The sequence below is a fragment of the Macaca thibetana genome, chromosome 18, assembly GCF_024542745.1.
Source record: "Macaca thibetana thibetana isolate TM-01 chromosome 18, ASM2454274v1, whole genome shotgun sequence".
NCBI lineage: Eukaryota > Metazoa > Chordata > Mammalia > Primates > Cercopithecidae > Macaca > Macaca thibetana.
In genome coordinates this window covers 45625164-45649067 of record NC_065595.1, presented here as the reverse complement: position 1 = coordinate 45649067, position 23904 = coordinate 45625164, and the positions used below count along the sequence as shown (strand labels likewise).

Sequence of the window (23904 nt, the reverse complement as noted above, 5' to 3'; positions counted from 1 at the left end):
TAGGTAATATTTTTCTTCAATGTTTATTTTAATTTTTTTAGTTTACTGTGTGGGATTTTATTTTAGCAGTATGCCCAGGAAAAACATACACGAAATACTTTCTCATATTTAAAATGATTTAAAATTTCAACATCATTTCTTACTCTCTTTCCTGAAGACTTATGCTCCAATCCTGGTGGTTCCCAGTTTGAATTTTTTTCCTATTGCATTATTTCCTATTTCTGTTTTTAAAATTTTCCAGCTAAGAGATCTCCCTCCAGCTCGATATTAAAACTAACACCAGCTTTTCTTTAATTCATGAAGAGCTAAAAGATTGCCTCACATTGGTGTTGTGTTTTACTGAGTATTTTCTGCCTTTATGTAACATCTAATTTGTTTCCATGTAGGCATTTTTAAAAGCTTTTTAAAGGAAAGATGGTGTGAGAAAGTAGAACCCTTGGAAATATGTTTGTAGTAAGTTACAAAACAATGAAAATGACTCACTGTTATCTCCTGTTTTTTTATCCCAAGAATATAACCTCATGAAAATTTTCTTTGAACCTCAAATCTGGGTCATATAATTATATGCATATCTGGTTTTCATTTATTTCTTGTGACAAACAACTTTTAAGTTTCAGGTAAAAATGTGAGCTGTGTAAATGGAGAGTGAGCTATTAATGAATGTGAATACTACCCATAATAATTCAGCAAACTGTTGCTCACCTAAATCTATTTTGAAATGAATAATTGCAGATTTTCCATGGTGGAGTGAGAAGGTTGAACCACATGTAATATCAGATTCATTCAGCTTATAAATATTTTATATTTTAATTCAATTGCTTTATAAAAGTTATAGGGCTTTGTAGGGGGTAATAGGGAATTTTTTTGGTGTGTGTTAGTACTAGCTCAAACTAATTTACTAAATCTTTTATAAGGTAGTGATGAGGGTGAATGGACAGCATGGTGCTAAAAATCTCTAAAAGCTTTAACAACTTTAGATACCTTAGTGGAGGTGATAGAGGCGACTTAGAGGGGAAGAAAAGGAAATGGGGAGGGAGAAGTAGCATGGAGTGGGGGAAAGTGCGTCTTTTACTTCTTTTCCTCTCCCTGACTCCTCACCTCAAACCTCCTTTGAGACTTCTTTGTGACATTAATTTTCCGTGCCCTGATCTTCTGCCTTAGGCTAGAGCTAAGCAGCAAAGTCACTGGGTCTATTGCTGGGTCATCCTTGCTGCTTGGCAGACTGAGCACCTCCCTTGACTCCCATCCTCACAAGGCTGGTGCAGCCTGCCCTTTTCTCCCTGTGCACCTTCCCTCCCTCATCCCCACCCCTCCACTAGCTGAGCAGACACTTGCCTTGCGGCAAATGCTAGATACAGTCTGCATGTAGGGCTGGCACTGCCTGGACTGTCACTATATCCTGGACCGTCACTGTCTGTCACTGAGAGCTGTTATTTTCCTGAACATTTTAGTATTTTAATAAAATGTCATTTGAATTAAACCATTTTTAGATGGAAAATTGAGATATTTTCTTGACTTGCTTTAAAAACATGAAAGAGAAAATGATCAGGATTTGATTCAGTTTCAATTTGTGCTTCACTAAATTGGTGCAAGCTTTGTCTTGGATCAAGTCACTGGTATTTTGTTCTTCCAGGAGAGCTTCTGAATTTGGCAAATGATATTGCAGTCACATTTGCAGTTCTGGTTACGGGATGGCTGTGTGGAAGGAGCTGGTATTTAGAGTACACTCTGGGATTCACACAGGTGTAGCCATCAGATGCCCCTGGTGTAGGTCCCAGGGCCTACCCTGATGACCATCATTCCTGAGCCCAGCAGAGTGTTCTTTGTGACCATTTTTGGCCGCAGATTTGTGCCTGTTAAATAGGTTGATCCCAGCCTCATGTGTTGCCCCTGTGCCTCCTCTCTTCCATCCACAGAGACCTCTGTCAGGACAGGTTACTGATGAAATCAGCTCAGAGTCTAAATTTAGTAGGGCTTGTCTTACTGGCTGTCTGGTATTGAAACCAAGTAAGGATATTCTGTCAGTGTCTGTAAGCGTAAGAGTTTACTTAGCTTTATAAAATCATTGTTATTTGCTGTAAGAAAGTTAGATTATATTACTATTGTTAGGGAGATAATTGTAATATAATGAAATATTATTCATAGTTGTGATACATTACATAGAGTCTTTTTGGGTTTTTTGATGAAGTTTTTTTCTCGAATTATTTGACTTATGCTAATTTAAAAAGTTTATATGGTCTCAGCATATCAACTAATTGGAGAAGAAGGGGACAAAAAAAGAGTTGGATAATGGTGGGGAGGGGTCGAACCTCATGTTCAGTTGCTCCAGGCAGTAATATATGTAATATACTCTATTGTCTCCACTAGTACACTGGTTGAAAGGGAGTTTATTTTTGGAGCAGGATAGATAACACAGTAGGTTTTTTTCCCCTCCGAATTTGTTCATTTATGTCTTGACACTTTGCTACTGAAGATAAACAGAAATTGATGTTTCTATTTTTCTTGGGGCTTTTTGTTTACTGTCTTTTGTAATGCTAAATACCATGATGGTGAAAAGTGTGTATGCATTCACCTTCATTTACCAGATTGCTCTATAATTTTTTTTTTACACCTATGGATGATATATCTTTGAAAGCAACCAGCCACATCTTCGTTTATGTCTTTACTGCATTCAATTCTGATAATCAATTTAGTTTTATTTAACAGGCATATTTTGAGCCTTTCTTTGGGGTAGGCCCTGGAGACCCAGTGATAAATGAGACATAGTCATTGCCCTCAAAGAGCTCAGTACAGCAGAGTACTGTCTTACAAAAGACCAGAGACCACACTGTGGTAAGTGCTGGTTTGCAAGTGCTTTGAGCATACAAAGAAGGAAGTAAATGAAGGGAGGTAGGGACATAGGGAGTCAGTAGAGAGATTTACTCAGATCCTTTGGGAGTGGCTGGGTGCTTCTGGATGACTTAGAATGGTCATCGTTTGGGGAACACCTCAGAAATGCCCTCCTCCCTCTTGAGTCAGATGGGGTGACAAGTGTGTATGTGGGATAATGTGTGGGGTACTTAGTTTCATCTACCCTGACAGACTCCCCAGGCTAGGGTGGCCTTTGTCTTACGACACAGGGACTCTAGTCAGTAAAATGCATGTGCTTTAGTAGGTACAGCCCTTAAGTACATGAAGCATATTGTCATCTCTAAAGAAATATAAAGGATTTTCTTGATGATCTCATCACATGAGTATGTGAGAATTGTTTTTATTCTACTTGTTTGAAGGAACTAGGCATGCATGTGGGATATTCTCAGGAAACCATAGAATCAGCCACTTATTTGGGAGGAATGCACCAGATCCTTTTTAAACACTAAAGCCAAACCTCAGTGATAACTGCTTGGGTCTGTAATGGATAGATGTCATGTGACTGCATTAGTATTTATCACAGGAACAGACCTACAGATACATCCCTACATCCTATTACCCATTTCTGCTGGAGCCTCTCCTGGTTAGTGACGAACACCATAAATGAGGGGAAATTAGAAAAACAGGCCTAGGGAACAATAGATCACTTGGAATGCCATTATTTTATTGAAGACTAACAATATATATACTGAACAAAAAATCAAGGAACATGTGATCACAATTTATATAGTGCCTTAACAGGAATAAGCAAATCAGTGACATATTAGAAACAGGATTAACAATTGCCTCTGAGAAGTCTCAATAAATTCTCTCTCTCTGTCTCTCTCTCTCTCACACACACACACACACACACTCCCACACACACACACACACACACACAGAGAGAGAGAGAGAGAATTTGTACAAAGCAATACCCTTTGTGGAAATCTCATATTTTTTTCCCCATATGTGGGAAAATTCCCAGATGTCTAGGTGAATGCAGTCTTTGAGGTTCTTACTGAGTGTATCAATAATTCACAAACACTATTGTATCTACCCTACTATAGTAAGACCCTGCTGAGGTCTTACTGCCCCAAAACCATGAATAGGTAGGTGGTTATGAGCCTAGAGATGAAAACTGTTGTACCAAGGGATGGGTCATCCAAAGAAATCTAAGTTGGATACAGTTGATGAGAGTGATACTGACCTTAGTACTAAGGAGTCTCTAAAGCCTCATCATTGATTTCATTAACTTCGGTGACTGGAGCCCTAACTCCATAGCCCCAGGGATCTTGGCAAAGGTTGTGAGAAACCTTGCTGGAGTCCAAGGACATGACAGGTTTTAAGACTCATTTATAATTCATAATTCTAATTACAGAAACCTTTAGAGCCCTTTCTCTTCTGATTTTGTCTCTGTTATATGATAAGTTGCTTTCTTTTAAAGTACATAATGATGTGCTTATTTTGGAATCATTCTCCAAGATCACTAAAAACCAGTATCTTAACAAGAAAAAGATTTATCTTTCAACATATTGAAAGTTATTTTAATTTTTTAAAAACCTGTCAATCACTTTATATGATGGATATGTTCCTTATAAAATATTATGTTGTATTTACTGTGCTACTTTTTCTTTTTCTTTTCTCCCTTTCAGTTTAAATTATCTAAAGACTTTAACAGGAAGAGTGTAAATTTGGGGAAAAATAGTCATTTCCTTTTATAAATGAATTTATGATTACTTAAGCACCTCATATGTTTATCTGAGGAAAGACTTAAGAATTAGAGAAACCCTCAAATGTTTTTCCACAGATAAACTGGAGGATCTTAGGAATGTGTTCATACCCTTTCTTGTCTGGTAGGAAGCCAAGGACCTCATTTTATTCTTTGGTTCCTTGTCCTTTGAATCTAAAACATGCATTTTGGAGATTCATGTTTTGTATCTGAAACAGTCCAATTCAAACCCATTCGTTTTTATAACTCTAATTATTTTAACTAGTTACATACTATATAGTTTTATACATTAGAGGTATAATGATGTCGTAATGCCTCGGCTTTTGTTTCTCTCTCTCTGCCATTTTCAGTGTGTTTTTATATGTATTATTTCTTTGAATTCATATAACAACTCCATGAGGAAGAATAGGAATATTTTATTCCTATTTTATGAGGCTAAAAGCTCCAAGAAGCCATGTTCACAGCTGATAATGAGAATTGAGGTGTCCTTGGATCATAGCCCAGCACTCTCATGCTATATGTGTGGCAGCTGTGGATGCAACGAAGGGTTCACTGTGTGTTTGCCCATGTGGATGTGTTTCTGATTGTTTCCATATCCATTTAGCAGAAGTCCTTTAAGCATCTCCTCTAGGAAAAGAAGAAACGTCTTTATCTCCATCCTTTACATTCTACTTGAAGAAATGAGACATATCTGGTAATTCTACTAATGATAAGGCTGTGTCCCAATGGTATCATCAAGAACTTTCTTACCAAAAGTAATGAGACAGAGACATTTGCTCCTAGTCTAATGAAATTCTTCCTTCTCCACCTACTGCAAGTAGAGTGGGGAAAGAGCCGCCTGTCCTCTCTGAATGTTCTCCTTGTTCCTTTTCTTCCTCAAACTTATTTCCCTCCAAGCAAGATAAGGTGGCTCTGAAATTTTGCCACCTGCCATGGAGGAACTTTACATCTCTCTCAGAATAATTCTTGGCCAGTGAAACAGCAACCAGGATGATGCCTCCTTAGACATTTGCACGTGCACATCTCTGCACTGTCTACATTTGAATCCCAAGAATATGGTCCTTTCCTTATTTTTATCCGAGGCTAGCTTTTGAGCAAGCTTGTACCTGAGAGGACTGCACATCCTTGTTTCCTCCTTTCTATGCTATTGAGGAAATTACAACATCTCCTAGGATAGTTTTCTTACAAGCTTCGTCCCCACAAAGGATTTACTTACCAAGTTATCACTGTTTTCCATGTATTTAATCCAGTTCAATAAACCTGTATTGCAGTAGCCATGCTAAGAGGCTCCCTCAGTACTTCTTCAACCCCTTCTTTAATATGAAAAGTTGATGGTTTCTTAGTCTTATGTAAAAGGACTTACTAATACAACATTCAAGAGTAGACACCGATTTCCCAGCCAGCTGTATCCCCTCCTTCCCATGTCTTGTTTCCCAATGCCAGCCGGATTGCAGCTCCTGAACTTTTTCCATATAGACATTCTAGATCTGCCAGTGGGTATGGTGGCAGACACTGTGCTAGTAAAGTAGAAAGATGAATTGAACACCATCCCCAATCTTAAAGATTTACTCACCAGTCAGCCAGGAGAGATAACTCATTAAAATGCAAGTAAAATCCCTATTAGATTTCTGTATCCAGTATAGTGAAACAATTCTGTGTTGGAAACAGGAAAGCTTCATAGAGGAAGTGATGTTTTGACTAAGCTTTTAAGAATGAGAAGTTATTCAAGTATAAAAGAAGACAAAAGGACATTTTAGACAAAAAGTTTGATCAAGGCAGAAAGAAGTTGCAGTGTTTTATGCATGTACATTGCATGTGTTAGACGTCTGTAACATATATTAAAATTCAAGGCAGCAAAAGAGGGACAGTAATGCTTCAAGTAATAAGTGCTGTATTCAAAGAAAGGAAAGATTATTTCCATCTAGAAAAGCTTTTTGTCTTACCCTTGTTTGGGTCTTTGGCCAAACAGTCATTTAAATTTAATGGATGGTCAATAAATATTTATGAAGTTGAATTGAATTGAAATGCTATTCAAACTAGGATTTTAATATGGATAGGATTCAGACAGAGAAGATGATGGTGATTTTGAGGAAAGTTACCATTTAGATATCATTTGGATGTTCTGCACATTGCTTTATTTATTCCTGCATTCAGCAGACATTTATTGAGTACCTACAGTGTGTCAGGTGGTGAATTAGGATTGGAGGATACACCACTATACAAAAAACAACACAGATCATATCCAGTTAGGACCTATCCCTTCATTACCAAAGTTCTCCTTGACAGGTCTATTCAGAGAGAGCAAGTTCCTTTTTCTCAACTTACCTGAGTATGAAGCAAAGGCAGAGAAAGTCCCCCAGAGAAAGGTAGACGTCTAGCCTGTCCCACCATCATTCATTGTAGGACACTAATGGGCAGTCTGTACATGGCAACATCTGAAATATTAGCAGGCATCTGGTTTCTACACAGTTAAGATAATCAAGCCAAACATCTCCAAATTCTCCTGCTCTTCAAAAGAAAACTTTTTTTCTAACCAGTTTTTTTCTGAATTGTGTTTTTAAATTTCTAGTTTCTCCGACATGTAGACAGTATTAAAAAGGAGTGTCAGAAATCACTGTCAAATGTTTGGGCATGTCAGAATTGCATACCTGGAAACAGAATAATGAAATTGCTTGGCAACTCGTAAAGTCACCATCGTTTTTCAGATTGGGTTCTTTTTCCACCCTGAAACCATTACGTAATTCTGACAAATAGCAAATTACCTCTTTGTCCCCTCCCTCCCAAGGATGTGTTCTTACCCAAATATTTAATACTCACAAGCTTTTTATGACCAAATTATTTGACATGAGAAGCATATAAATGTGAAACTAATGCCAGTCCTGTTTCCTGCAGTTTCTCTTCTCATTCTGTGTGAGGAGGATCGTTCTCCATTTTCATTTCTTCTAGATTACATTTCTGTGACAGCTCATGGAAGAACTTTAGAAAACTGTGGAAGGAGCTAAATTTTAATGAAAACATGTACATCAACTTTAAAATTGCACAGAATGGTGTTAAAATCCACTATTTAAAAAACGCACAGAAATCCTTTCCTGCCTCTTTTCTTTCCAAAACTTATTCCGTTCTTTTATTTCTACTGTGGTCATATGATTGAATCCCTGAAGTAAATACTGTATATTCTTCATACTGATTTGGGATCCTTCTAATACTAGAGTGTACCTAGAAAGCAAAGTATATTTTGGGATTATCCTGGGAAATATAAAGAAAGCAACTCACAAAGAACAATGTTCTCTTAGGTATCACAGTCTGCATGAATGTTATGTGGTGCCTGAATGTGAGTTCCTCTGTAATTGCTGGAGGCTTCCTTTGGTGCCACACCTGGCCTTCTGGGCTTTCTCTGGACAGGACTTTTCTCAGGGAGCTGTGGGGGAAGGAGCACTCTCCTCTGGAAAGTGGTAATGGGGATATTATTGGTGTAGGTGAAAGCTAGTGGACTGGATTGGGGAGAGTGGCCATACGTATGGAGTTCTCACCTGCAAGTCTTGGGGAGAGGGTGAAATGGCTGAGATCTGGGGAAGAATCCAGGGATAGTGACCTCAGCCACAAAATGAGCAACTTGAGAAAGTGGCACGTTGTGTAGACGTGGACTGTGGGTTTGCACTGGTCCACTCATACCAGTGTATTTTACCTTATACTAAAAGCCTCTCTGGGGGCTACCATACATAGAGTTCATGTAGTGGCCTGGCCTGTATAACTGTTGATAGTATGATATGGGTAATGGTTCTGTAGAAATTCTCTGAGAAAGTGGGGAAAGTGATCAGCTTTAGGTTTCTTACTTGTAATTTAATTTGACCTAAAAGTACAAATGGTCTGAAAATTAGAACTTAAAAGTGGCATTCTCTGATGACGTTTGTGTCCAGAAATCAGCATTGGTTTGCCTACCAAATTAGTTAAGCTTCTTCTTTTCCTGGCGTTTAAAGCCTTGAGCAGTCTAGCTGCATTCCACCTTTCCAACATTTATCCCCACAGCCTCCCTACCCATAACCTACATTTCCTCAAACACACCTTTCACTTATATGCCCTGATTCCCTGTCTTTGCTTAGAGTATCTCCTTTGAAATTCATATCAAATGCCACTTTCCCCTATTCTTCCTGGTCACCTTCAACAAAATGTGAGCTCTCTCTCTTTTCAATGTTCAAACCTTTACAAAGCCTTAGGCTCATTGAGCACTTGTTTTAAGTCTTCAGCATTAGGAGTTAAGCTCCCTGAGGACTGAAGTGATCATGCAAGTTTGGCTTGACTTTTTCTGTTTGATAATGCTGATTACTCTTTGTTGGTTTTTTATTGGGCAGACTTTGAACTAACTGTATGGCCTAGATACTAATATTTATCTCGGCCATACAGTTTAGCACTTATAGTTGTTTTGTATTTTTGCTGTTTTTCCATGTGTGTTTCTCCAGACTCTCAAGACTAAGTTACTTGGTTCTTATTAAGACTAAGGTCATATTCCTCAATAAGTATTTGCTGGTTTGTTTTACATTGTTAAATAAACAAAGTGACATCTCTCCATGCCACCTACACATGGGCATTTCTTTAGAGGTGACCTGTAACTACAAAAATTAGATAAGATCTCATATCTTTTCAGAGTCTTACCTTCTACTCAAGCTCTTCTTAAGTCTTACTTAAATTTAACTCTTACCTTAAATTTGACCTTACATACTTAATCAATACTTTAAAAAAAAAAACACCTTTTTGTCCATTAAAGTAGAAAGGTAATACAAGTGTGTGAGAATACGTGAGTGCACATGTGAAGAAGCTGTATCCCATGATATTACAGCTTTATGAAACTTTCTGTTTTCATGACCCGAATGGGTTTCATATGTAACTTTCGAACTTGTTTTTCATTTGTAATAAAGGCTTTTTATGTCCCCTTTGCTCCTCTATCTGGAATGCCAAATTCTAACTTTAGCTCCACTCTCAGACGCTAGCCTTTGAAACATCTCACTGCCAGTTTCAGTATCAGCCTCTGTGGAAGCCAGTGACATTTTGTTCTGCACACCATTCCTGCCCTGTGCTCCCAGTGCCTCTCCTACTTCTTCCTTCTTGACTTGGCTGGAGAAGCCAAATCATATTTTACCAAGTCAGACACCTTTTTTTGGTAGAATTTGATGAGCACATTATCCTACAAGAAATCACTGGTGTTAGAATCTAGCTATGAAACTGAGCACTGGCCCCTGGACCATTAATCAGCAGATGAAAAGCAATCTTTGAAACCAATGAGATATTTTACTTGCCAGTTTAAACATTCTTTCAGTTGTCTGAATCTTTTTCTGTATCATTAAGACACGTTTGAAGTTTTATATTTTTTTCTTAACGCTTTAAACTACCAGTTTACCTTTACAAGTTATAGGGTCATTATGATTTCGTTGAATAAAACAGCTGTAAATAGTCCAGTTCCACTTCAGTTTTCTTTTCAATGTTCTAGTTTTCAAAACAGATTTGTAAGAGTTAATTTCTTTGTAAGTTGTTTTTGCAAATACCATTATCAGCTCCCTTGTGTGTATTGTACATTTCAATCTGTTATAATCTCTATTTTTCTAAAATTTACTTCTTAATAAAAATATTGATACCTAAATCTTAAGGGCTATTTGGTATATAGGTTTTTACTCCATTGACATTTCCTTTTGAAAGATAGAAGAAAATATTCTTTATTCTTCCATGATGTTTCTATGAAGAAGCACTTTTAAAATCAATTTGTTACAGTAATATTAATATCTGATCAATTTACTCTACAGCAGGCCTAACATTTAATGTAGTTCTGCAGGCTTCTTAATAAAATTCAGATTTAAACATAACATTACTTTTTGGTGAAACCCTGTCTCTACTAAACATACAAAAAGTATTATTGGTTCTTGTTGAAAGCAGGTTATAAACAGAGGATACTGGCACCTTTAACTGCAGTTTGGTGCAGCCTTATAAGATTCTTAAAAAGATTTTAAGATGATGTCAATTAATGAAAAACTGAGGGCATTTATCAGATAAAAGACCACATGGTTTGACAAGGCCTTTTAATTTATCTGCTGATGCTCTTAAAAATCTGCCTCTCTGCCTGAATAATCATTGCTAGCTTATTTCTTTTCCTGTACAAGAAAAGAGATGAAAACGTCCTTTGACAGTTTATTCTGTGTGTTCAAGGGAAAAGATGGGGTGCTTTTCAGCACTCTCTTCAGTTCACCTAAGCCACCGCTGTGTCTGCAGGAGTCGAAATCTTCCTGCTGGCTATTACTCCTTTTCCTCTACATGGGATCAGTTTGAAAGCTGCTTGTCTTTGGACTTATTTGCAATAGGAATAAAAAGTTTCTGACAATGCCAGGTAGTGGAGAGAAGCAGGAAGCTCATCTGAGGACCATGGGAATTCAAAGGAGCGATCTCGGTTGAAACCGGATTTCTGAACTCTTGGTCTTTATTTTTGCATTTGTGGCTCAGGGCAGGTGAGGTAAACAGTGTCCAAAGTTCCCCTTAACAGAGTGAAATAATACTGTGGTAGCTGAAGCTATCAAGCTACTCCTCATGCCAGGAATGTGAAGGATGGCTATGAAAACAACAAAAAGCCACTACTAATTTAATCAGATTTTTGTTAGATTAGAACCATACAGTTGAACTTTGGGATTTTAAATTCCTTTAAAATGTTCATCTTTCAAAGCATTATTTCACAATTGCCGTTAAACTCCTTACACCATGTATTTCTGTAGGTAGAGAGATTTCTACTGACGTGCTGGAAATACGTAACCTTGTATTTTGCAGCCTCACTTTCTTCTTTAGTAAAGCCCTGATTTCCCAAAAGGGAATACTTCCTTCAGCACGAGGTTTGGGCTTAGGTAATAGTTGCAGTTCTGCAGGAACATCAGTTCAAGGAATGATGAGCTGAATGCCAAAATAAAGCTGGGATGATTTTATGATTATTGTGTATGAACAATATTCTAATATGAAGGAGATTTTTCATTGCTAATATTCAACTGTTGGACAGAAAATATGGCTATGTTACTGAGTTTGTAAATGTCAAGATCCCAAAGAAAAGTACATGGAAGATAGAGTCACCAGAACTGAATCTGGAAAGAGTGTGTGTGCCCCCAGGAATATTCCACCAGAGGCGGCAGTGTTATTAGTACACTAGTCTCCTCTTACGTTAACTATGACAAAAGCCAGTGATGGCTAGAAGCAAGAGCGCTGGCAAACATTTTAGTCATATGAAGATGAGCATCATTGTCTCCTAATTAGCAGAAATATCAAGTATCCCTTAAAAGAGAACTTGGTGACAGACTGAGAATTAGAAAATCATCTAATTTTAGAACTCAGAGATCAGGCCAACACTGACGTTTTGCAGATAAGAATACTGTAGGCTTAGCAGGGTGTGATGAAATGTCACAGTTCATTCAAGATGGGAAGGTTCAGATCCAAAGGCCAACATAGTTTTCTGTTCCCGCCTCCCATTGTTTGTTGATATTAGCTTGAGATAGTACGCTTTTTTACAAATCATTTACCTGTAATGATTCAGATCATGAAGAGTGTGATCACATGGATGTGTCCAGTTAATTGAGGTTGTTGTGCTTTTCTTCTATCCCTTCATTAGTACCAAATAAGATTATGGAAAGTGAAAAGTTGTAACTAAATCCCTCAGTGATATAGGCATCTCTGTAGATAGTTCCTTGGCCTGTGAGGAAGTCAGATGGGCAATTTGAGTGGCTGTTTGTGGCGGAACCCCATCTGGCTTGATGTGTTTTCCACAGATTGTGTTGCATTTCTGGAAAAATGCTGTGAGACTTTTTTTGACAGCAGTAAGATATATACATACATGTACATATGAGATTCATATATAGATATGTGTCTCAAATATATGGGCGATCAATAAGATTATATATAGAGATGATGTTTATTTTTATATACACATTGTATATATGTAAAATGAAATTCTTATGAGTATATATACTGAAATGGAAAGTCGTGACACTGGAGCAGATTAATGATCTATCGAGCCCAAGATTCTACTGTAAGTAGGAAAGATGTAGCTGATACTCCTAACACCAGTCCAAAAAATTTATGTTCTCTTGCATTTTCCTTTTAGAATCTATCTATAAAAATTTCTAAAACTTAATCTATAAAAATTTCCAAACACTCTTTGAACCTTTTAATTTTTACATATAATTTCCTAAAAGCAGCATAGAAAAAAGGAATGTTTTTCTTAAAAAAAAAAAAAAAAAAATTGAAGTTCATATCAGAATTTAAATTCCACTCTGCAGTTTCTTAGCTGGGTGACTTTCCGAGCCTTGTTCCCATAACTGTAAAACATGGGAATGATAATAAAAATACTTACCTCTTAAGGATACTATGGGATTCAGAATGTTTAACATACATATGAAAGCACTAACAGATTTTACACAAATGTGGGTGTTTTTATGTCTTACATTTCTTGCATAATATATTCCATAAATTTATTATTAGGGTAATATTTCCTCTTATCTTAAAATTTCCACTTTAAAAATGTTCCTTTTTTCTGATATTACCCTATGGTTGAAGTCCTAGGATCTGGTGAAAGTGAGATTGTCTTATGCTTTTCATGATTTTATAGAGTTAAATCATACACTCCTGAATCCTTTGAGTATGAATGTTCATTTTTGAGCTCTGCCATCTTCATACAGCCTCCCAGCTGTTCATTTTTTATTCCTGTCCCCACACTTGTCAGCTTCGTTATGTCACTTTTGATGTATAACAACTGAAACCAATCTTAGGGCTGTAGGGGTACAGACAGTGTAGAAAGAATAGTTTTTTTCCCCCCTGCTTATTTCCAGATCATTTCAGAATCTTGTAGACTTTCATAATTGCAGCAGCACCTTGAGCTTATGGGCTCAATATCCCATCATAATTAACCTCTTGGTAAGCACAACATCCTACATTTTGGGTTGTGTTACTTGAATGCGTTACCCTATGCTTAGCCTTTTAAAGCTTATCTTTTACTTTTCTGCAGACTTGGTCTCTCAGGTGATTCTTATTTTATTTGAGTGGCTTTAAATTTTTTTATTTATACCTGATCAATTTTTAAAAGAATTTTTAGCAACTCTTCTCATAATATCTCTTTGGGGAGTTTGGCAACATAAGAATTTTACTGTTTACCAGCCCTTGTTGTGGTTCAGCTACTATGCAGATCTTCATTCATTAGCCAGATACTTATTGAAACCCACTTATGCCAGGTACTGTATTAAGTGTTTAGATACATAAGGGACCAAGACAAATAAGGCACAAGTATTCTTGAAACTTATATTGCAGTGAGGGAAAAAATAAGCCACAAACTCTCTTAGTGTGTTTTAGGCTGCTATAACAGAATACTTCAAACTGGGTAATTTATAATGAACAGATATTTATTGTCTTCTGCTTCTGGAGGCTAAGAAGTCCAAGCTCAGGGGACCAGCATCTGGCAAGGGTCCTCATGCTGCATCATTCCACGGCAGAAATGCAAGAGAGAATAGGGGAGAGAACAGGAGCCAAATTTGCCCTTTTATAATGAATCGGCTTTCCCAAGAATGGCATTCATCCATTCAGGAGGGCCGAGCCCTCATGGACTGCTTACCTCTTAGTGGTCCCACCTCTTAATACCATCACAATGGCAAATAAACTTCAACATGCGTTTTGGAGGGGATGTTAATGAGTTAATACAATGCCAACATAAGAGTTAATAAAATAAAACAGGATGAGGTGAAAAAGAGTGACTAGAAGGCTACTTCATATGGCATGGTAAGGGAGGACCTCTCTGAGGAGATGACATATAAGCCTTCATCTGAATGTCAAGAAGGTCACCATGTGAAGTTCTAGATGAAACTGTGTGTGAAGGTCCTAATTCAGGAGCAAATCTAAAGTGTTCTAGGAACAGCAAGGAAGCCAGCATGAAGGGAGCTTCCTAAAAGGAAGTTAGACAAGGGAGAAATAGACAGAGGCCTGATAACAGGGTATTTTAAGCCAGGGAAAGAATTTGGATTTTATGATGGTTTCATAGAAAACCACTGTGATATTTTTAGCAGGAGAGGGATGTGATCTGAATAATGGTAACCTTGACATAATGAGATAAAAGTGGGTTTATTCAAAATGTACATCACATTATTGCAAGGGTAGTTAAATGGCACAAAAGTCTGTATATCTGTTAATGAGGAACATTCTGATTTGTGGCTGAGTAAGACTTCCAGGACACTGGCAATGACTCCTGAATTTTCCAGTTTGTTGACTGGAAACATTAATTTTATCTGATTAAAGAAGAAAAGAAGAAAATACAGAATTTCAAGAGCAAGAGAGGTGGTCAACAAGACCAGATACTATTAAGAGGTTGAGTAGGATGCAGAAAGAAAAACAGTTGTTTGATTTGATAGCAGAGAAGCTTTTGATGACCTTGACCAGAACATGGTGAGATTGGAAGACAATTGAATTTGTACTAAATTGAATTGGATGTCAGATGAAACAATGAAAACAGGGACAATTTGAAGTTTTACTGTGAAGAGGAGGAGATAAATGGTACAATAGCTCAAGGATGATGTGGGATCAAGAAGCTTTGGTTTTATTTTGTCAAAGTTGAATGATACTGGAGGGATTTAGGAATAACACATATGCAGGAAGAATTTTGCATTGCAGGAGAGAATGAGGATAGCAGCAGGAATGACTCAATGAGTAAGAGGAGAGTTGACCTTTGATAGTAACTATGCAGCTTCTAAAAGAAAGTGTAGGTGTAAATCGTCATGACCTTGGATTATGCAGTGGTTTTTGGTTTTAACAACAAACGCACAAGTGACAAAAGAATAGCTAAATTGGATTTTATTAAAATATAAAACATTTGTGCTTCAAATGATACCATCAAGAAAGTGAAAAAACAGTCCACAGAATGGGAGAAAATATTTACAAATCATATATCTGATAAGGAAATTATATCTAGAATATAGATTCTTACAACTCAACAAAAAAGCAACCCAATTAAGAAATAAGCAAAGCATGTGCTTAGACATTCCTCCAAAGAAGATATACAAATGACTAAAAAGCACAAAGGAAAGATGCTCTATGTCATTAGTCATTAGGGAAATCAAAGCAAAACCACAGTGACATACCACTTCACATCCATTAGGGTGGTTAGAATCAAAATGACTGACAAGTGATGACGAAGATGTGGAGCTCTCGTCTGTTGCTGGTAGAAATATAAAATAGTACACCTGCTTTGGAAAACAGTTTGATAGTTTTCCAAATTGTTAAACAGAGGGACCACATGACCCAGCAATTTCACTCCTAGGTATATTGCCAAGAGAATTGAAAACATGTCCATGCAAAAATTTGTACACAACTGTTCATAGCATCATTATTCAAAATAGTCCAAAAGTAAAAACAATCTAGATGTTCATTAATGAATGGATCAGTAAAATGTGGTAATTCATAAAATGGAATATTATTTGCTGTAAAGAAAGAAATAAAGTTCTGATACATGGAACAACATGGATAAACCTTGAGAAGATTTTGCTGAATGAAAGAAACCAGACACAAAGGCTGCATGTTACATGATTCCATTTATATGAACTGTCCAGAATAGTCAGATCCATAGAGACAGAAATAGATAAGTGGTTGCCAGGGCCTGGAGGGAGGAGAGAGCATAGAGAGCGACTGCTAATAAGTAAGAAGGGTTTTTTTGGGCAGTAATAAATATCTTCTGGAATTAAATAGTGGTGATGGATGTACAATTCTGCAAGTATGTTAAAAACCACTGAATTTCACATTTCAAAAGGTTGAACTTTAGGGTATATGAATTGTATTCTAGCTTTACTAGGATAAGATCTGGAACATGACAAGGATGTCCATTTTAACCACTTCTATTCAACATTGTTCTGAAAGTTCTAGCCAGAGTGATTAGACAGGAGAAAGAAATGAAAGGCATCCAAATTAGAAAGGAAGAACTCAGGGCCGGGCACGGTGTCTCACACCTGTAATCCCAGCAGTTTGGGAGTCCAGGGCAGGCAGATCACCTGAGGTCAGGAGTTTGAGACCAGCCTGGCCAACATGGTGAAACCCTGTCTCTACTAAAAATACAAAAATTAGCCAGGCATGGTGGTGGTTGCCTGTAGTCCCAGCTGCTCGGGAGGCTGAGGCAGGAGAATCGCTTTAGTCTGGGAGGCAGAGGTTGCAGTGAGCCAAGATCCTACCACTGCACTCCAGCCTGGGGGAGACAGTCTCAAAAAAAAAAAAAAAAAAAAAAAAAAAAGGAAGTCAAATTGTTTGCAGACAGCATGATTACATATTTATATCCCTAAAAACTCAATTTAAAAAAACTGTTAGAACTAATCAACAAATTTTAGCGTTTCTATATGCTGATAGCAAACTATCTGAAAAAGAAATTAAGAAAAACAGTCCCACTTACAATCACTACCAAAAAAGTGAGACACCTGGGAATAAACTTAGCCAAGGAGGTGAAAGATTTCTACAATGGGAACATATAAAATATTGATGAAAGAAATTGAAGAGGACATAAATAAATGGAAAGCCATGCCATGTTTATGGATTGGAAAAATCAATATTGTTAAAAAGTCCATACGGGTTGAGCATCTCTAATCCAAAAATCACAATGCTTCAAAATCTGAAATTGTTTTAGTTCTGACATACCACAAGTGAAAAATTCACACCTAATCTCATGTGACAGGTCACAGGCAAAATGCATTCAAACTTGTTTTATGTACAAAATTATTAAAAATACTGTATAGGCCGGGCGCGGTGGCTCAAGCCTGTAATCCCAGCACTTTGGGAGGCCGAGACGGGCGGATCACGAGGTCAGGAGATCGAGACCATCCTGGCTGACACGGTGAAACCCCGTCTCTACTAAAAAAATACAAAAAACTAGCCGGGCGAGGTGGCAGGCGCCTGTAGTCCCAGCTACTCGGGAGGCTGAGGCAGGAGAATGGCGTGAACCCGGGAGGCGGAGCTTGCAGTGAGCTGAGATCCGGCCACTGCACTCCAGCCTGGGCGGCAGAGCGAGACTGTCTCAAAAAAAAAAAAAAAAAAAATACTGTATAAAATTACCTTCAGGGTATGTGTATAAGGTGTATATGAAGCATAAACGAATTTCATGTTTAGACTTGGGTCCTGTCTCCTAGATATCTCATTATGTGTTTGCAGATATTCCCAAATCTTAAAATATCTGAAATCTGAAAACACTTCTAGTCCAAAGCATTTTGGATAAGGTGTACTTAACCTATACTACCCAAAGCCATCTATAGATCCAATGCAAATTCCTACAAAAATACCAATGGCATTCTTCACAGAAATAGAAAAAGATAATTTTAAAGTTCACATGGAACCACAAAAGACCCCGAATAGCCAAAGCAATACTAAACAAAAGAACAATGCTGGAGGGGACTGCAGCAGACGGGTGGGCTCCTTTGACTCCACTTTGCCTCCTTGTCAATGAGTGGGCTATCCTGCTCTCCCATGGCATCTGTATTTAAAAAAAAAAAAAAAATACTGCAGGTATCACATCGCCTGACTTCAAAATACACTACAAAGCTATAGTAGCCAAAATAGCATCATACTGGCCTGATGTATTAGCCTATTCTTGCATTGCTGTCAAGAAATGTCTGAAACTGGGTAATGTATTAATGTTAAGAAAAGAGGCTTAATTGGCTCACAATTCTGCAGGCTATACAGGAAGCATATTGGCTTCTGCTTCTGGGGAGGCCTCAGCAAGCTTCCAGTCATGGCAGAAGGCAAAGGGAAAGCAGGCACATCTTATGTGGCTGGAGCAGGAGCAAGAGAGGGATGGGGGAGTTGCTTCACACTTGCTACACACATTTTAAACAACCAGATTACAGGAGAACTCGCTACTTACTATCATAAGAACAGCACTGAGGGAATGGTGCTAAACCATTCGTGAGAAACTGTCCCCGTGACCCAGTCACCTCCCACCAGGCCCCACCTCCAAAATTGGGGATTGCAATTGAACATGAGATGTGGGTGGGGACACGGATCCAAACCATATCACCTGAAAATAGATACGTAGAACAATCCAACAGAATAGAGCACACACAACGGTGCCAGGAACATAGGGAAAGGATAGTCTCTTCATAAATGATGCCAAGAAACCTGGCTATCCATGTGCAGAAGAATTAAACTAGATCCCTATCTCTTACCACATACAAAAATCAACTCAAAATGGGCTAAAGACTTAAGTGAAAGACCTAAAATGATAAAACTACTGGAAGAAAACATAGGGGAAATACTTCATGACATTTCTGGGCAAAGATTTTTTGGGTAAGACCTTAAAAGCACAGCTGACAAAAGCAAAAATAGACAAATAGGAGTATATCGAACAAAAAAACTCCTTCACAGCAAAGGAAACAATCAGCGGAGTGAAAAGACAAACTACAGAATGGGAGAAAATACGTGCAAACTATTCATCTGACAAGGGGCTAATACAAGGAACTCAAACAACTCAGTAGAAAAAAGAACGAAATAAAAAATGGGTGAAAGACTTGGTTAGACATTTCTCAAAAGAAAACATACAAATGGCCACAGGGATAGGAGAAGATGTTCAACATCACTAATCATCAAGGAAATACAATGGGAACTGCAGTGAGACATCACCTCATCCCGATGATTAGAATGGCTATTATCAAAAAGAGGCCAGGCGCAATGGCTCACGCCTGTAATCCCAGCACTTTGGGAGGCTGAGGTGGGCAGATCACTTGAGGTCAGTAGTTCAAGACTAGCCTAGCTAACATGGTGAAAACCCATCTCTTCTACAAATACAATAATTACCTAGGCATGGTGTCAGGTGCTAGTCCCAGCTATTTGGGAGGTTAAGGCATGAGAATCACCTGAACCTGGGAGGTGGACGTTGCAGTGAGCTGAGATCATACCACTGCACTCCAGCCTGGAAGACAGAGGAAGACCCTGTCTCAAAAAAAAAAAAAAAAAAAAAAAAAAGGAATGACTATTATCAAAAAGACCAAAAAAAAAAAAAAAAAATGTTGGCATGGATATGGAGAAAGGAGGACTCTGATACACTGTTGGTAGAAATGTGAATTAGTACAGCCATTATAAAAAACAATATGGAAGGTCCCCAAAACATTAAAAACAGAACTACCATATGATCCAGCAATCCCACAACTGGATATATAGCCAAAGGAAATTAAATCAGTATGCCCAAGAGATATCTGCACTCATGTTTATTGTAGCACTGTTAACAATAACCAAGAAATGGAATCAACCTTAATGTCCATCAGTGTGATGAATGGATTTTTAAAAAGTGATATAAATACACAACGAAATATTGTTTAGTCACATAAAAAAATGAAATCTTGTCATTTGTGGCCGCGTGGATGAACGTGGAAGATGTTGTGTTCTGTGAAATAAGCCAGGCACAAAAAGACAAATACTGCATGATCTTCCCCATGTGTAATCTAAAAGAGTTGATCTCATAGAAATAGAGAGTAGAATAATGATTTCCAGAAACTGGAAAGGGGAAAGGGGAGGGAGGAATGGAGAGAGATTGGTCAGTGGGTACAAAGTTACAGTTAGGTAGGAGGAATAAGCTCTGACATTCTATTAGACAGTATGGTGACTAAGGGTAACAATACTGTGTTGTGTATTTCGTATCCCCCTTGCCCTCAAATCCCAGGAGTGTACCCTATTTAGAGCCAGCATCTCCCTGACTTGTGTTGACCTTTCTCAAGACAAGAGTTTTTCAAATCATAGCATTATTTGTAATTGAGAAAAATTGGAAAACAAGCACAAGGTTAAATAAGCAATGGTGAAATACCAAATAAAATATTTTGCAGCCACTTGGGAAAAAAATTAGCGATTTTGAATGTTCTCACCACAAAGAAATGATAAATGTATGAGGTGATGGATATGCCAAATACCCTGATTTGATCATTGCACAATGTATATATGCATTAAAACATCACACTTGTACCCCATAATATGTATAATTATTTATCAAAAACAAAATACAGATTAATAAGCTACCTATTTTTTTGAAAGCTATTATTTTTATATGCCGTGAATAACAAATTCAAAAATATAATGAAAAGAATAAATGGCATGATAAAATTTAGGAAAATTTTGAGAGTAAGAGGAGGGGAAATTATTCTATAGATAGTAATACATGTTATAGAATTTTAAATAAGAATGTGGAACTGCCATGGAAACAGAAAAGGCAATTTAAAGTCTAGAAAGGGCCGGGTGCAGTGGCTCACACTTGTAATCCCAGCACTTTGGGAGGCTGAAGAGGGCTGATCACGAGGTCAGGAGATTGAGACCATGGTGAAACCCCGTCTCTACTAAAAATTCAAAAAATTTGCCAGGCACAGTGGTGGGCACCTGTAGTCCCAGCTACTCAGGAGGCTAAGGCAGGAGAATGGCCTGAACCCGGGAGGCGGAGCTTGCAGTGAGCTGAGATCACGCCACTGCACTCCAGCCTGGGTGACAGAGCGAGACTCCGTCTCAAAAAAAAAAAAAAAGTCTAGAAAGAGATCTAGGTACATGTATTAGGAAGGCAATATATAGTACAAATAGTGCTTCTCATTGGTGGGGAAAGAATAGATTACCTATTAAGTTGTGATGTTCAACACCTACTAACTTTATCAGTTAGTGGTTTAGGTTGAAAATAACAGAAGTTAATCCTGGCAGGCTTAGGTAGAAGAAAATGTTGGGTAGCTCAGAGTCAATGGAAAGCCGAGCTCAGAAGATGGACAGGAACCAAAGGATGCTAAGGAGCTGGGAACACAGCCTTTCTTGTGTCACAAGAATTGGATGGCACTGTGCTGCTTTTGCTGCTCAGGACTCTGGACCCCACCACTCTGCCACCACAACTAAACTCTAATGGTCCCTGTGTGTTTATATCATTCCCTCAACTCAGAGACTGAGGCAGGATTCAAACACAGAGCCTAGGTCATGGGCCTGCATCCTTATCGCTCTGAGGGAAAGGGTAGCCTGCCCACTTTCAGCTTCTATGGTGGGGGGCAGGGCACGATAGCATCTCCCCAGGTAGTAGGTGTCCAAATCCTGGGGAGCCAAAAATGACAGATTTCCACCATTTGGAATGACTAAAATTAGAACCATACTTTATATCATAGACAAAAATAAATTCCACATGGATTCAGAATTTAAATGTAAAACTTGAGACCATAAAAGTACTTGACGGAAATATGCATGAATATTTATGTATTCTTGGTTCAAGAAAGTTGATAAGCAAGATAGAAAAATAAGAAAGCCATTAAAAATATTGATAGAGCATATTAAATGACGCAGAAAGAGAATTATGGTCTGTTGAGTTTCAGAAAGTTTACGTTAAAAAATGGGTATAATGTGATTACATTTTTAAAATAGGATCACATTTTTAAGAAAACACACACACACGCATGCACATACACACACACACACACACACACACACACACACACACACACACACACTCCCAGAGAGGATTAGAATGGCATATACCAGAATATTTTGAGTGGTTATTTCTGGATGAAGACGCTAGAGATGATTTTTCCTTCCTTCCCTCACTATATGGAAGAGTTTCTTTTGTTTTTTGTTTTTTGTTTTCCAAAAGCTGTTATTTCTTTTTAAATCTGAAATGTGAGGGATTTGATTGGTTGGTTTGTAAGAGTATATAGTATCTGGGTCTCCATAGATAAATTTTATGCTAAACTCTACAAAAGTGAAAATAACTTCAAAGACCAGGTAATGAGGCAGTTGTGTTTCAACAATCCCATCCGTTTAAAAATAATGTTAAAGTGGCAATTGGAATTTGCTCCATCTGGTGGCCCTTCAAAAGAAAGAACTGGATAGTGGGTGATGACTCAAAGAATACCCTCCAGATCATGATGTTTCTCTTACCTCCCCCAGTGTCTTTTTTTTTTCTTTGGTTTGTTTTATTTTGTCTTCTTTTTAAGAGAACCCATCTGCTTGACTAGGAACTTACTAGTTAGTATTCAGGGTATGTTATCTAAAGGGAAGCCAGATGCAGAGACTCTGGAGATATTTGTTATGGCCTATGTTTCACCACTTTATGCTCTTACCTACAAAATAGGAGTTGTCCCAACATTTCCTGTTTTAACAACCCTTCGATTCCTGATGTCTTGTTCTCTCTTATCTCAGATTCCTGTCTCAGTAAAGGATGCCTAACCTTTATTTCTCATAAGAGACAGAGCAGGTCTTCCTTCCTAAAGTGAGTCACCCAAGTAAAGGACTGGCTTTTCATGGAAGCCTTGATGGTGTAAAGGATGAGGAGAGACACTTCATGTTGCAGAAAGACTGATCATGGGCACATCATAGAAATAGACCAAGAGGTCTGGAGATAGCAAAGAAAGAATGAACCTAAAAATGGTGGCTTGTTCCTATTCTTGCCTCTTGGTTTTCTTTCTTGTAAAAGAAAAAGAATCATTCTGACTTCCAATTTGTTTTCCTAAATGCCATTAGCCTGTACTAGTAAGAAGATATGCATCAGTAAACACAGCTTGCCAGAATTTCCTAGTTGTAGTGGTCTTGTTGAAGAGCTCTTCATATATTTTTTTAAAAGTCCCCTTTTTCTATGATCATTTCCTCAGGGGGCTCATTGGACATTTCTGTCGTGTTTCTTAGTCATAAAGAGCATGACTCTGAACTTCCATAACTTTCAGTATCCATGTCTTCATACTTCATGTTAATGTGGAAACCCCGCTGCTCTAAACTGGAATTAAATTGGTATTAATTTGGCTTGTAACAAAATTTACCGATTAAATTTACCAATTTAATACTTAATAAGTGTAAGTAATAATAGTTAATAAGTATAATAATAAGTATAAGTAGTGATAAGTAATGTTTAATACTTAAGTATAAGTAATACTTAATACTTACATTGGTATTAATTGGCTTGTAGTTTTCACCTGTGAAAACAGTTTGAGCATATGTGTATTTTTTGAGCTACACGTTTCATGAGAACTTTCGTAGTTCTCTCATGTTTACATTTTCCTCTCTTTTTCCTCTTTAGTTTATTTTGACGACTTGGAGCAGGTGATAGCCAGGTGGAAGAAAATGTATATTTCTTTTCTCTGGTAGAAGCTAGGAAGAACTCCTCTTACACTGGTTTCCTTGGCTTTATAGTGTGAGGTTCTGTTTGTTGGTTGTGGAAGCTGGTGATATTCTGATGCATGCAGTACAATACACGGAGTTCAGGGTTGGGAAGTGGCAGGTGCTGCGTTGTTGAGGAAGTCCCTTCCCTCTGGCACTCAGCTCCT

The 23904-nt window shown here is 37.8% G+C and overlaps 1 protein-coding gene across 4 annotated transcripts in view; it reads left to right on the top strand.

The window, feature by feature from the left end:
- The window catches only part of MAPRE2 (microtubule associated protein RP/EB family member 2), a 165653-nt gene that overhangs the window by 94540 nt on the left and 47209 nt on the right, over nt 1–23904 (top strand). The window lies entirely within an intron of this gene.